The sequence below is a fragment of the Grampus griseus genome, assembly GCF_964374135.1.
Source record: "Grampus griseus genome assembly, chromosome: 21".
Classification (NCBI taxonomy): Eukaryota; Metazoa; Chordata; class Mammalia; order Artiodactyla; family Delphinidae; genus Grampus; species Grampus griseus.
In genome coordinates this window covers 27,191,487-27,207,772 of record NC_139015.1, presented here as the reverse complement: position 1 = coordinate 27,207,772, position 16,286 = coordinate 27,191,487, and the positions used below count along the sequence as shown (strand labels likewise).

At 38.1% G+C, this 16,286-nt stretch overlaps 1 protein-coding gene across 3 annotated transcripts in view; it reads right to left on the bottom strand.

The window, feature by feature from the left end:
- UNC5D (unc-5 netrin receptor D) overlaps nucleotides 1-16,286 on the bottom strand; it is a gene marked incomplete at both ends in the record, with an annotated part of 594,860 nt that overhangs the window by 351,921 nt on the left and 226,653 nt on the right. The window lies entirely within an intron of this gene.

The window sequence follows — 16,286 nt, the reverse complement described above, 5'->3', positions numbered from 1 at the left end:
TAAGAAAAGTGATCCTGTCACAGGACACACTGAAAGTTTTCTGAAAGAGCATTACCCCTCCATTCTTAGAGTGCTTTAAGAACATGATGCTAAGTGTTAGGTAAAAGTGAAGATCTGCAACTAAATGCTAAACCCCATAGGGATCCACAAACAGGAGCTAATCTCACCCAAACTTATCTCATTGTTGTGACGCCTTGTGTCCTTGAGCAGTGAATCTCCAAGTGTGCGCCCTTAATCAGCAACCCCAGCATCACCCAGAAATGCAAATACTTGGCTCCGTCCTAGACCTACAGAATCAGAAAGGCTGGGATGGGACCCAGCAATCTGTGTTCAACAAACCCTCCAGGTGTTTTTGATACACACTCACGTTTGAAAACCACCAACCGAAAGAGAACAACAGTCTAGTAACCCAGGTTCTAAATAGGAGGGAAAAAAAACAAGAAGATCCATTGAATTATAATACTAGGTAATTTTCTAATCAAATTCCTTCCAGAATGTGGAATTCTGATTGCCTATTTTAATAAATGGATTCTCTTTCTTAAAATAAAACCATATCTAAACTATGCAGGCCACTGGGGATTTACCTTAACTGCTAGGAAATTCAGTCTCTAAAAACCTGGCTGTTTTGTATACTTCCTTCACAAAAGCCATCCTGTATTTTGTACATGATATTAGAATGTCCATTTCTAGTGTAAAAGCTTTATTTTAGGGAATAAAATTATAGGAAGGTCATGCATTTATTACTACTTTATAAAATACAGTTACTTTATATCTGAAAGCAGGATGAGATGCATACTGATAGATACATCGATAGATAGGTAGATGGTAGGTTGATGGACAGCACTGTACCTTCTGTCTACATAGTAATTTTCACTGGAGCAAGTTTAAAGTCTCTATACACCCTACAATTTTGCCTCTGCTACCTTGTCAACTACATGAGAGTAAGCAGTAAGCCTTGTTTATAAAGGTGCTCAATAAATGTTGAATGAAAGGATGAAATCCATGATGTGGGGGTATTTTTCATTTGAGACTCAGACTCATCAATGAGCTCGAGAAGGTTTCCTGGGTCAGAAAAGAGAAGCTGCCAGAAAGGACAGACGATTCTTCCCCAGGGTAGGAGACGTAGAACTTTCCCTATACACTTTTAAATCCTAAACTGGGATCAGTGTATTAAACTGACAAAAAGCCAGATTAACAGGACAGAAGGCCAACAAATCTTACTGATGTTTTAAAATTTTATGTGATGGGAGTTTCACAGAAAAGAAGTGAAAACTCAAGGAAGCTGTTAGACTTGAGAGCTTATATACCATTTTAACAAAGGGTGATAAATTGCGTGGGAAGTGACTAGACAAAGGAAAAGGGGTTTGAGTGAGCTTCTAGATGCAGTAAACTGTGGAAAGGTAAGTATATAAGGAAGCTACTGCAAGATAATAATTATTCAAATAATGTCTGTGCAGGCTTCTCTCAGGGTTGACTTTCCATCTCTGGTTGATGATGGTGACAGTCCTCCTGGTTTGGGAGACGGGAGAAGGACACCTTCACACAGGGAAATCGATGCTCTGCTTTTAGGTAGACAGGGGGAGGGCACAAAGCTCTTCTCAGGTTCTCTTCTTCTCAACTGCCTTCAGCTCAGTGGCATATTTGCGGGTGGCCTAGTCTGATCCCCTTCACCTGAATCTTTGAGTTGGGGGAAGAGAATGCCTCTACTTGCTGATTCTCTTGTGTGATCCTATGTGCAACCTCTTTTAAAATCTAGAACCCTGCCTGTCCAGGCTGGAAAGGTTCAAGAACAACTATGGCTACTCCTTCCCACCCCTGTTCTATCTAACATGAAAAATGGAGACAAAAGAGGGAGGGTCTGTTGCTTGGTGGATCACATAGTAGGTCATAAACCCAAGACTCCAAGATCCAAGTATATCACGTGCAGTTAAATGTGCTATGCAATTATAAGGAAACAGTTTCAGTATTCACAATGTTCTTTTATGCTTTCATCTGTTTCTCTGATTCTGTATTTTTCTGCTATAAGGAGAAATGGCGGGGGGTGGGGGGGGCGAGGGGAGAAAAAGATGGCTTACAAAAATCAAAGCCAGCCCTTTGTACTGAGTGTGGGCAGGAGGTTAATTTTACGCTCCAGCTAAAGGAGGATGAGGAATGTCCTGGTAGGCAGGAGAGTAGGCGGGTGGCAGATGTCTCACTCTGCCTTTTAGAAACACATGTTGGAAAGCAGAGTCCTGAATGTGCTACCCCCTCGGGATGCAAGGCAGCAGAGGCCTGCAAGGAGGGAACACAGACAAAAAAAGAACTAGGCCAAACCACAATTAGGAGAAGAAATTAACTGAGAAAATGCCAGAGGACTTTATCCTCTTTTTTCTCCGTTCCGCGAATAGAATTTTACAACTAAATACTAAAGAAACAATTATTCTCTTATTTGATTTGTTCCTCTCTTAACTGTTCTTGGGACTCTTTAGTCAAGATGGTCCCCATACGTCTCTCAAATTACAATTATCAGATTATATCAGACTAAATCAGATTGCTGGGACTAGAGGTTGCCAGAAATTGGAACTTTCACGGGCAATACCACACACTTCCAAGTTAACTTTGCCTCTGTAATGCTCCCATTTTTCAAGACCCTCAAGATATAGTACATGTGCTTTATAAATCTCAAATCTCCATTTTGATGGAGACAGGACGTAGAATGGGCAACACTGATGATGACTCAAAAAGACCTCTGGAATTCTGGGATGATAATTCACTGTTCCCAGTACCAGCAAATGTTACTGGACACAAGAACAGAAATTCAAGTAGAAAACTGCAACTTCATCCTCATGCCCTTCATTTGAGGTCAGTAATTAAATAGATTTCCTCACTTTCCAATGAAGACATCCAGCATTCAAAAAAGTGGCCGTGGGTTTTCTGATTCTGCCTAAGTGTGAAAGCCAGAAGCCTGCAGGACAAATGCATTATTTAATTTTCCACTATCACACACTAAACAGCTTTTTTGGACTCTAGACATCAATTTGTTCCAATACTAAAGGCCCCACTGGTAAAAAATATGAAAATATTCAAAGGAAACTAATGCCTCTGAAACTCTTGGATCAGAATACTAATGCCTCCATCTGAAGAGGCCATAAGTCATAAGTTATCTTTCCATTAGAAACCTTTCACGTAAGTCCATCTGGACAATAAATACCTGTGGCTCACAGAATGGTAGTCAGTAATATCCATTAATTTTTCTATGTAATGCCCTTCGTTGTCTGCATGTTTTATACAACTTCATCAGCAACACTGTTTTTTGTGCCTTAAATCCTAAAGAATTCAAAGAAAGCTACTACTATGCGTCTTTTCAGCTAACTCTGGGTGGTAACTAGGATAGCAGCATGTGGATTAGGTACTTGAAAACGGTTAATGAAGGAAACTAGAATTCTCTTCTCTACACACACACACTCACACACACTGAAACTCGAAGCAATTAACAAAATTGTATGATGCACTAGTGGCTCAGAGCATCGATTCACACACTAATTCATTAAATATTTAGTGGTTGCTATGTGCCAGGCACTGAACACTGCACTTTCAATTGGGTAGGTACCGCCTTGTCAATAAACAGCTTACCATATAGGGAGAAGTAACGTATATAACCTTGAATTAAACAAAGGTGTTAAACTAGTGCTCACTGCCTGGGAGTGGGGAGGAAGGAGAGAGAAGGGTTCACAGGAAGTGTGAGGGGCTTCACAAAAGAAAGCTCTAGTTTCGGTTTGCCTCCAAGCAGGAAATGGCTGTCCCTTATTTAAAGGGACTTCGGATTTCTTCTCTCAATCCCACAGTGCGTAGAGCGATGCGAATTTGCAGAGAGAACTCAGCTACCGGAAAGACCAAAGGTACAGAACACTCAGTGATGGACCTAGAGAGTTCCAGCAACAGCTGCAGACTTACAGTGACCTATGTTCAGTAATAACAGGAAAGAAGCATCGTAGCAGGGCCCAGATCCTTTAGGACACCCAGACGAGAAGAGGGGAGGACCAAAGTTACAAGGCAGCGTACTGTTTAAGGGTGTGAGAGTGGATAAACAACCAGGTCCTACTGTATAGCACAGGGAACTATATTCAATATCCTGTAACAAACTATATGAAAGACTATGAAAAACAATATGTATATACATATAACTGAGTCACTTTGCTGTACAGAAGAAATTAACACAACACTGTAAATCAACAACACTTCAATAAAACTTAAAAAAATAAAATAACACCCCAGCCCATTAAAAAAAAAAAAAAGCGTTAAGAGATGAAAACTCCAGAAGGCTTCCCTTGGGGTTGGAATCTTAGCTCAACCGCCTATGTGACCTCGGCATAGCATTTTGCCTCTCTGTACCCCGTAACTTCATTTATAAAATTGAGATAATAATGCCTACTGCTTTGGACCATGGTAAAGACTACTGTCTGAATGCATCTTAAGAACTTAAAATCACGCCTAGTGCCTAGAAAGTGTTTAGTAAGGATCTGCTAATAAATGAACTATTTACTTAGTCACCTAGGTTATACAGATTATTACTAGAGTCTTACTGAGGAAAAGCAGATTGCTTTCAGAAACGACTATAGTTAATCGTCATTTGTTTGTAAGGATATTTGATATCATTATATAGCTCTCACTAGAGAATGTATAGTACCTGTGTCATAAGCCATCATAAGAATCATTACTTTATCATTAGACATACTCAAAAGCATTTTTGCCTTCCTAAATTCTAAGCTGAAGAACCAACTGAGATATTATTATAGATATTGATATTATAAACAGGTAAGAGTAAGCCCAGAATAGGAAAACCCAGATAAGTATATGGTCGGCTATCTTACGGAAGATTATTTTCTTTATTTATAGAGGATAGTACTAAGCTGTTTTGGGCAAGGCACAGGACATGTAAACTAATGGTCACCAGAAATAACAAGGATGAAATGTTCAGCGATCCATCGAAGTGCCTTAGTGTGCATTTCATCAATCCAGATTCACTCAGCACTAATCAACAACACACCTTACCAAGTGCTAAACATTTGCATTTTCTGCCCTCGAGGAGCTTAAATTTTAGCTGAGGTACTGTGTCTAGTATAATAGAAACTTAACAAAAAGGTGTCACTAAATAGTTCTAGAGAAAAACAGAGTAACATCCAGACTAGAGTATTTCATAAGAAAGAAATCAGTATGAGTCAACATGGTCTAAAGAAGCTTTGTGGAGAAGAAAGATAAAAGATTCCAGGACCAATGTCGATCCCTATGGATCTCTCCCCACACCACCAAGCAATTCTCCAACACCAGCTGGGTGTCCTACAGTTCTGACAACTAACTACCCCGAGACAGCATCAAATCCCACAGGGTAACGGCTCAGTCCCACAAGGATGCCTCCAAGCCGGAGGGCAATCACAAGTCCACGTTGTTCCCTGTGCTCCTGATGAAATGATGATACATCAGAGGTTCCCCCCAACACATTCCCTAGGTTCAACTAATTTGCTAAATTGATGACAAAAAGCGTTGCTGCTATAGCTGAAAAATTCTGAAACAAGCAAAAGGGGAGGTAGCAGGAGGGGGAGATTTTGGAGAATGTTGGCAAAGACTTTCAAATATGAGAGGACGTTTAAAGGGAACACTTCAGAAACTTTCAGACAGAGGAGTATTATTTCCTGGTAGAATATTGTTGAATGTCCCTATCTTCTGAAGTTCTCCTGTGACTAGTTTAAGACTGTAACTATAGCATCAGAGAAAACACTTGGAGCTAGATTTTCTGAAAATCTCAACACTAGATGGAGTGGAGGGAGTGAATAATAATCGTCTAGGATAATTTTCTCTCTCCCTGCTATGTCAGCATCCACAGGTTAGCTCACCTAAACCATCTACTGTTTTAATTGCAAATGCCCATTTACTGGGTATTATTGCCTGCAAGACACATTTGTAGCCACTTTAAATGTCACGTAAGCCTTACGATATCTCCAGAAAAAATATTAGTATTTTCTCCATTTTACAGATGAGGTAACAAGCTTAGAAAGACTTGAAGAAATGACTTGAAGATCAAAAAGGAATACATGTTAGTAGAAGGACTCAAACAACAGCTCCAAAGCCTGGACTCTCACACCTCTGCTCTCCTAGACCCATACCTTTATGCAGCTGATAAGAATTTTATAATCTGAACTTCTTGGTTGGACTTGAAGCTCTCAACCAACAGCTAGTGATTTGTCTTTGGGCAAAGCACATAACCCCTCTGAATGCCACAGTCTTCATATATAAAAGTTCATCAATTTAACAAGCATTTAGTAGGCATTGAGTACATTTTGCGGTAAGCATTTACTAGATACTTATATCTACTAAACACTTAGCATCTCCACTTGTTCGTCATGTGACCTTAGGCAATTTTCTCCACCTCTTTGCTATTGTGAAAAATAAAGAGTATTTACTTCATAGAGTTTATATATATATATATATATATATATATATATATATATATTCAATGAGCTATTATATATAGAGCACTTAGAATTACCTGGCTGGCACAAAGTAATCACACCATAATGTTCATTCTTAGCTCTAAGGATACTGGTAATAATAATGACAGTGCAGGTGATGGTGATGATGCTAAGTGTTATCAATCCAGCCCCAACGTCTCTGTGTAAAGATAGAAGAGACTCATGCTCGTGAAAGCATGAACTGTAAAACAGTACACAGATAGTAATTCCCATCTACCCTCAAGGTAAAGCTTGTAGGCAATGGCACTTCTGTCAGGGAAGAAGTGATCTAGCCAAAATGGACCATCCATTCACTGTCTTGGGCAAGAAGGCATTAGATATGAAGAACTAACTGGGCTTCCTGTGTAAGTTTAACCATTTTCAGTCATCAACTAATATCCTACCTCAGACTTTACAAAGATAGGAAATGAGGTAAGAAACAGAAATCTTCATTTAAAAAGATAAGAAATTCTTGAAATTCAGAGAGGTCGAATGAGACTCATTCATTTATTCAAGAATTCCACAAATATTTACTGAGCCAATCCAGTTATTTTGCCAGGAACCTTTAAAGAATTTAAAGAAAAAAAGAATACCTCAACTGATGACATCGGGTTAATGTAATTACTGGCTTTTTTGTTTTGTTTTACTTTTTCAAAATTTGACCTTCTATATCTAATATCAAAATGAAAAATTCTATGGGAGTTAAAGAACTAAATATAAACATCCAATTCATGAAGCAGCTACTCGAAAATCTAAGTGAATGCTTATCTGATTTTGGGTTGTAGACTCTTTAGTGTAAAGACAAAGTAATATGATATGTGAATTACATGCCAATAAAAACATTCTCAAAAATGTAAGAACCTAAAAACAAACACATACAAGTAAAATTTCTGCATATTGAAAATGCAAGGAATCATTTATAATGGTATTTTAGAATTATCAATGACTGAAAAAAATGTTCACAGTATTCTACATGAGTATAAGCATATTATAAAGCTGTAAACACAATAATTATTACTGCTTAGATTTCAATGTTTTTACGCTTTTATGTATTTTCCAAATTCTCTAAATTAACTCTCAATTACAGAACTGTTAAGACTTTTTGTTATTGTTGTTAAAAAGCAAAGTAAAAATAATTGAGAGATCAGAGAGATCAATCAATGAAAGACTCTAAAAGAAGGCGAACATTAGGGGGCATCTGAATAACCAGTAGGGTTTGCCACTGGGCCGCATCCAAAGAGTTTCTGATTTAGCAGCTCCTCAAGTGACACTGATGTTCCTGGACCACGCTTTAAATTACTGCGTAACAGACAAGATCATGGAATTCTGAGCCAGACTGTTTGGGGTTAAATCCCAGCCTTGATGCTTCCTAAGTGTGTAAAGTACTTAATCCCTGAACTTCAGTTTCTTCATCTGTAAAACGAAAATAGAGAGGGTACCTAACAGTACCTACCCCTTAGAACTGTGATAAGATTTCTAAGATTTATAGCATTCATTTATAAGTAGAATGAATTAACAGACGTAAGGGAACTCAGAATAGCGTTTATTACAGAGTAAATGTTATATGCATTGTTTTAGAAGGAATGCAAATCTATCACTTCCTATTTCACTAACAATGTCAAGTAACAGTTTTAAAATTTCTATCACATTTTGGAACTTACTCATATTGATTAATAACTCCTTTTTTTTTCAATTCTTTTGTAAGTACTTGCCATAAAGTCATTCAGAATCTTCCAAAGAATTATGTTTACTGAAGGGCAGATAGTGAATAAGGTCAGAGGGAAGGCCAGTGGAGTACTGATCTATGAAGTACTGCACGGTGGCACAAGGGATAGGAAGCTGGGGAGCTGTGCTCTGAAGTCAACGGGAGAAACGTTTAAGGACTGATATACAAGTCACTGGGTCAGGAGAAACGTAAATAATTTAAATGATACAGTGTTACCCCAGGATGAAAACATCACCCATACCTAGGATGACTTCATAATTTCTCATACCAATTGGGACACTTAAAAAGTGCCCATAGGGGGCTTCCCTGGTGGCGCAGTGGTTGAGAGTCCGCCTGCCGATGCAGGGGACACGGGATCGTGCCTGGGTCTGGGAGGATCCCACATGCCGCAGAGCGGCTGGGCCTGTGAGCCATGGCCACTGAGCCTGCGCGTCCGGAGCCTGTGCTCCGCAACGGAAGAGGCCACAACAGTGAGAGTACCGCGTACCGGGAAAAAAAAAAAAAAATGAGCATAGGGAGGTAATATGAATTGTTACAATGGGTCAAAAGGCATAAAAGGCATAAATGAGAGTTCTAGCTACAGTACCCTCCAAAATCACCAAATAAAAATTCCTTCTTTTTCCTATAGTCAAAAAGGATAGTTTTTATGAGGTTTGTATTACTGTGGGGACTTGGGATTCTGATATAGTCTTAGGAAAAAGCACGCTGTATTCAAAGTGATGGGGTTCAGGGCAGGCCATCCTAAAATATGCCACTTTGGCATACTGATTATTTCAAAACAGAGTTACTACTTAAGAAACAGCTGATGCAAGAAGGTCACTCTGACCCTCCTCTACCCCTCTGAAGGCAGGTGCCGTTCATAGAGAACGCTGTATAAACAAACCTTGTTACTTCTTGACTAATTTTTTAAAAATTTTTAATTAATTTATTTATTTAATTTTGGCTGCGTTGTGTCTTTGTTGCTGCGCGCGGGCTTTTCACTAGTTGCGGCGAGCGGGGCCTACTCTTCGTTGTGGTGCGCGGGCTTCTCATTGAGGTGGCTTCTCTTGTTGCAGAGCATGGGCTCTAGGCGTGTAAGCTTCAGTAGTTGTGTCACGCGGGCTCAGTAGTTGTGGCTCACAGGCTCAGCAGTTGTGGCTCACGGGCTCTAGAGCACAGGCTCAGTACTTGTGGGGCACGGGCTTAGTTGCTTCGCGGCATGTGGGATCTTCCTGGACGCCACCAGGGAAGTCCACTTCTTTACTAATTTACTACCCCAAACCCACACTTTTTTGTCTTGTCAGTTCTTCAGAAATGTATTGCTTATCTGTCTAAAACAGGTATAAAAGCTGCCTGCTTTGATCACTTCTTTGAGTCTCATATATCTATGAGCTCCCACACATACAAATTAAATTTTTCTCCTATTAATCTGCCTTAAATCAGTTTCATCATTGGACCAGCCAAAGAACCTACAAGAGAAAAAAGGAAAAGATTTTCTCCCCTACAAAAGAATAGAAACTTGGGAGTCAGAGACCTAGGTTCAGGGTGGACCAGGTCAGAAATTTATATTTTATATACATATAATTCTAAATTTCTGTTGTCATTGATCTTCCAAAGGCTGGGATTATTTAAGGCAAGAGTTTCTCCCCCTCTTATTTGAGTTTAGAAGATGAATAAATTGGGAAAAATACGCATTCTATGTGTTACTTGAAAGGGGAAAAGAAAATCAGGCCCTTCCACAAAGACTGGGGGGAATCTACTATAACAGACTGATTACTTTCCAGGAGGTAAGCATTCTTTCAATGTTTCAAGCAATCTCAGATTGAATGTGCTTCCAAACTAAAATTAGCTAAGTCCCCCAAAGAGGTTATCACTTGGTTCAGTAGGAAGAACTAGCAGAATATGCAAAGGGTATGAAACTAAGCATAACAGCGAGCACTGGAACGCATCTGCACTTAAGTACGGCAGAAAGGAGAATGGGGAAGTTGATGTTTCCTCCAGTAATGCCTCCAAACTCAGTCACCTTCTGTCAAGAGGATGCACATTCAGAGATGGGTTAAGAAAAGGTCCTCTCAAATGCCTTTGAACACTGGATAAGAGATAATAGCAAATCAAATTATTTTATTAGGCTATATCAAATAATTTAACTTTTTTCAACAAAATATGTATGTTTAAAAAAATGGGTGAGGAAAAATACATACAACACTAAATACCATCAATTGCCACATTAGAAGCAGTGAAGAAAGTGATCCTTTTTCTCTGGCGTTACAACTTTTTAAAAATTTTATTGAAGTATAGTTGATTTAAAATGTTGTGTTTAATTTCTGCCGTACCCTTTCTTATATCTCTATTCTAAGAGAAACTACAAATAGCATACAACTCCACTTTCTCTCCCCATGATGAAAGATGATCAGCTTCTAATATAGCCCCTTCAGATACATTTACATAGAGACTTTTATATGCAAATCGAATTCTGTATTACATTCCAGGTCTTAACTTTATGACAACCATCAAACCTCAAGGTAATACTTCAGAAAGCACCAATTCATTAAAAAAGTGTAGTTTTTAACCAAAATTTGTTAGAAATGAGAATTATTTCTAGTGTGAAGCTATTACCATCAGCAGGCAAAGATCGCGAGCAGAATGAATGCATTCCTTGCTTTCTTGATTAGAACTAGATATTTACCACGTTCTCATGGGAATCCATAATCTATACTTTGAGAATCACCGAAGAACTAAATTCGCCATCATTTATACAAACCTGCATCATGATGGAGTCAGAACATGTCTGGCTGTGAGCTTTTATGCTCCCATCTCATCTTACTTTTTCCCATTTATTCCAGTCTGAGTCTGCCAACTTCTGTGGCTTGCTTCCCCTGCCAGCAGTAATTTAGTGATCTGTTGAGACTGCACCCCCTGCTGAAACTTCTCCATGTGCTTCCCCTAGATAGTGTACCTCATTGTCATACACAGCGAACTGACTCACTAATACAGAAGTCTCTACGTGCCCCAAGAACGCAGATGCAGTAGGGACATATTTTACAAGTGTTCTTAGAATTTCCGTCTTGGTAACAAGTAGTGGGTCGTTCTGAGTCAAATAAACAGAGATTTTGGGTTTTAGCACCCAGAGAAAATAAGCCCAAGATGTACAGTATGGTATAAAGAATATGTATGCATATGGAGTCCAAAGCCATGGGTCACTTCTCTCCTTTCCCAATTAACAGTTGTAAATCCAGAGGCGAATTGCTTAACCTCTCTGAGCCTAATGGTTTCTGTTATAAAATGGTGTTGTGATGTCTATAATACACTTTAAAATACTTAATCATAGTGTGGGGTGTGAGTGTGTGTGTGTGTCTGAATGTTTAATAAAGTTTTAATTTACAATCAAAGATAGTTACTTGCCTAAATTGTGTTGGCTCTCATATAATCTAAAGGTTACAGTAGCTACTGCAAACACTTTTTATCTCTGACCAGCAAAATAGGTTTTATTAAACATCATAAACTATTTTTGAAGTGGGTATTCATTGGCCAATGTTGTGGTCCTCAAATAGTGTGGATAGGCTAGAAATTTTATATATATTCTTGCATGAATAAGTTGTACGAAGACTTCCTTTGAAACGGGACCTGAATTTTGGTTTTTAAAAAGTCTTGAATCTAGTCCCTATTTCATAAGATTCTGGTAACCAAGGCCAATTATAAAATTAAAGAACCCTTGTCTCTAGAATAACTGTTGTGTTTTTAAAACACAACAAAAATGTGTGCATTTTTTATGCAAGCTGTGGATAGAACTTATACAAGAACAGAGCACTGGATATTATTATTGATGTAACATGATTATGATTAATTTCATACTTTCCTTCTAAAAAATATGTGCGTTTGTAACAAGATTTGGTCCAAAATATAACTTTGTATGTGGCAGTAAGGTTATGCAGAAAGATATATATAACCCTCACCTACCTATAATGACGGCAGGTTCCTGATATTTCAAAACAATAATAACCAGTACCAGAAAAAACCTAACGATTATGAACAGCCAAATTTGGTTAAGTCAATTTACAAAAAATAGGAGGAAAAATAATTAACGACAAAAATAACTTTATATTTTACTGGGAGATACAGGACCTACAGGATATATAGGACTGTAAGGACAACAGGTGATATTATGTACCTGGTAATAGACAATACTAAAAAATTAGTTTGTTATCATTCTGTAAATCAAACAGGTCCTAGAATCAGAAGTTTACTGGCACGTGGCAGGGTTCTTGACCAAAGCTCTTGAAGAATTTCTCCTTCCTGTTGGTTGCTCCCTTCTTTATTTTTTTCTGGTTTTCTTCATCCATTTTTTATTGAAGTAGAGTTGATTTACAATGCTATGTTAGTTTCAGGTGTACAGCAAAGTGATTCAGTGATACATGTACAAATTCTTTTCCAGATTATTTTCCATTATAGGTTATTACAAGATATTGAATGTTGTTTACCTATTTTATATATATTAGTGTGTATTTGTTAATCCCAAACTACTAATTTATCCCTCTCCTCCTCTTTCCCCTTTGGTAACCATAAGTTTGTTTTCTATCTCTGTGACTCTATCTCTGTTTTGTAAATAAGTTCATTTGTATCAGTTTTTAAAGATTCCACATATAAGTGATATCATGGGATATTTGTCTTTGTTTGACTTCACATAGTATGAGAATCTCTAGGTCCATCCATGTTGCTGCAAATGGCATTATTTCATTCTTTTTTATGGCTGAGTAATATTCCATTATATATATACCACAGCTTCTTCACCCATTCATCTGTCGATGGAAATTTAGGTTGCTTCCATGACTTGGCTATTGTAAACAGTGCTGCTATGAACACTGGGGTGCATGTATCTTTTCAAATTAGAGTTTTTGTCTTTTCTGGATACATGCCCAGGAGTAGGATTGCTGGATCATGTGGTAGCTCTGTTTTTAGTTTTTTAAGGATCCTCCATACTGTCCTCCATAGTGGCTACACCAGTTTACATTTCCATCAACAGTGTAGGAGGGTTCCCTTTTCTCCACACCCTCTCTGGCATTTATTATTTTGTAGACTTTTTGATGATGGCCATTCTGACCAGTGTGAGGAGATACCTCACTGTAGTTTTGATTTGCATTTCTCTAATGTTGTTGAGCATCTTTTCACGTGCTTGTAGCCATCTGTATGTCTTCTTGGGAGAAATGTCTATTTAGCTTTTCTGCCCATTTTTTTAAACTGGGTTTTTGGTTTTTTGATATCTTGTGTTTCTGGATTGGAAGAATTAATATTCTTAAAATGTCCACATTGCCCAAATGTTCCACAGATTCAATACAATTTCTATCAAAATTTCGATGGCATTTTTCACAGAAAGAGAAAAACAATCCTAAAACTCCTATGGAACTACAAAAGACCCCAAATAGCCAACACAATCTTGAGCAAGAATAAAAGAGCTGGAGGCATCACATTTCCTGATTTGAAATTACATTACAAAGTTACAGTAATCCAAACATTATGGTACTGGAATAAAAATAGCCCAATGAGCAATGAAACACAACAGAGAGCCCAGAAATAAACCCATGCTTCTATGGTCAATTAAATTTCTTCAGAGGCACCAAAATATACAATGGGGAAAGGACAGTCTCTTCAACAAATGTTTTTGCTTAAACTGTATATCCATAGGCAAAAGAATAAAACTGGACCCCTACCTTATTCCATACAGAAAAAGGTCAACTCAAAGTGGATTAAACACTTAAATGTAACATTTGAAAATGTAAAACCCCTAGAAGAAAACATAAGGAAAAAGCTCCTTGACATTGGTCTTGGCAATAACTTTTTGGATGTAGCACCAAAAGTACACACAACAGAAACAAAAATAAAAGTGTGGGGCTACATCAAATTAAAAAGCTATTGCAAAGCAAAGGAAATAACTAAATTAAAAGCTAAGCTATGTAATGGGAGAAAATATGTGCAAACCATATATCCGATAAGGGGTTAGCATCCAAAATATATAAAGAATTCATACAACTCAACTGCACAAAAACAAAACAAAACAAATAACCCAATTAACAAACGGACAGAGGATCTGAATAAACATTTCTCCAAAGAAGACATACAAGTGGACAACAGGTATATGAAAGGGTACTCAATGTCATTAATCACCAGAGAAAGGCAAATCAAAACCACAATGAGATATCACTTCACACCTATGAGGATAGCTATTTAAAAAAAATAAAAACATAAGAAGTACGGGCAAGATGTGGAGAAAAGTGAACCCTTGTACACTGTTGGTAGGAATGCAAATTGGTAAAGCTATTGTGGAAATTAGTGTGGTGGTTCCTCAAAAAATTAAAGCTGGCACTACCATACCATCCAGCAATCTCACTTTTGGGTATTTATCCAAAGGAATTGAAATTAGGATCTTAAAGAGATATCTACCCTCTCATGTTCATTGCTCTGTATTCACCATAGCCAAGATATGTAATCAGCCTATATGCCCACTGAAGGATGGATGGGTATAGAAAATGTGGCGCACGTATACAATATCCAGCCTTAAAAAAGAAGGAAATCCTGCCATTTGCAACATCATGGATGAACCTGGAGGACATTACGTTATGTGAGGTGAGCTAGACATAGAAAGACAAATACTGCATGATCTCACGTATATGTGAAATCTAAAATAGTTTCTCACAGGGGGAAATGGGAAGACGATGATCAAAGCATACAAAGTTACAGTTATGCAAGATCAATAAATTAGGGATAGCTACTATACAGCATAGTGCCTATAGCTAACAATACTGTACTGTATACTTACAATTTGCCAGGGAGGTAACCTTACATTAAGTTTCACACACAAACTCACACACACACACACAAACACACACTCACACACATAAAACAATCATAATAAACGGATGCAAGGAAACATTTACTAGCAACGGATATGTCTATGGCCTTGATGTCAGTGATGGTTCCACAGGTATATACTTATCCCCAAACACATCAACCTGTACACATTAAATATATACTACTTTTTACATGTCAATCATACCTCAATAAAGTGATAAACAAGACAAAGATATTCTTGTACAAGAAACCCCAATGCTCATGGAAGAGAGTGGGAAGTTAGTTATACCAACAGGAAATTGCATGTCCTGAAGACCCGCCATCTTTCCCCAGCCAACATTTTAGAAAACATCGAAACAGCAGACCCTTATTAAACATTAGTTAAGGGAGCAGATAAAATCTGGTCCTTGCCCTCATTTGAGAACATTTATAGTCTAGCCATGGAGATAAGATCACCATGTATGAATCACTGAACAACATATTAGAAAACGCACAGATCAGGAACAATATTAGGAAGACGAAAATAGCACCCATTAATCAAGGGATATATACAAATTAATTTGTGATGCATGTTTTATGTGGCGGAGCTGTTTAGGGAAGATAAAAATTGGCAACAGCAAGTAACATTTGCATACCACCTCCACAAGCGTTAATATTCCTTGTCTTTAAACAGGACAAGAGTAGCCAAGGAAGGCTGTGTGGAGGAGGTGAGATTCAAAGGGCTTCTAAGTTCAGTGTGGTTCAAGTTTAACAAAAGGCTTGAATGCATCGTGAAGGTACCAACAGAAGCAGTCACTAGACTATTTGTGTGCCTGGATGGCAGCTAAAAATTCCAAAAAAAAAACCCAACAGAGTGTACAAAAATCTTTAAATTCCTCTTTTATTATTATTATTAATTTTCATAAAGCAGGCTTCATAAAAAGCTGCCCAAAGTGAATGTATTTTCTGAGAGACACAGGCTGACAGGGTTTGGAAGGATGTACTTTCTAAGGGTGATTTATGTACCCGTGATGTGCTCCAAAGATGCAACAGGGACTTCAAAATGAGGTCAGCAACACACATTCAGAGGGCTTTTAGGATCTCAGATAAGCCCAGACGGCGGTGCTTAGTTTCTTACCTATCAAGAAACATTTCTCCAAGATGAAAAGATGGAGTTAGTTAGAGGCCTCTGGGGTCTGTTGCTACTGCTTAGCAATACAGGTCACCGGAGTGACAGAGTTGAACTTGGGGACAACTGTGGTAAGAAAACAGTG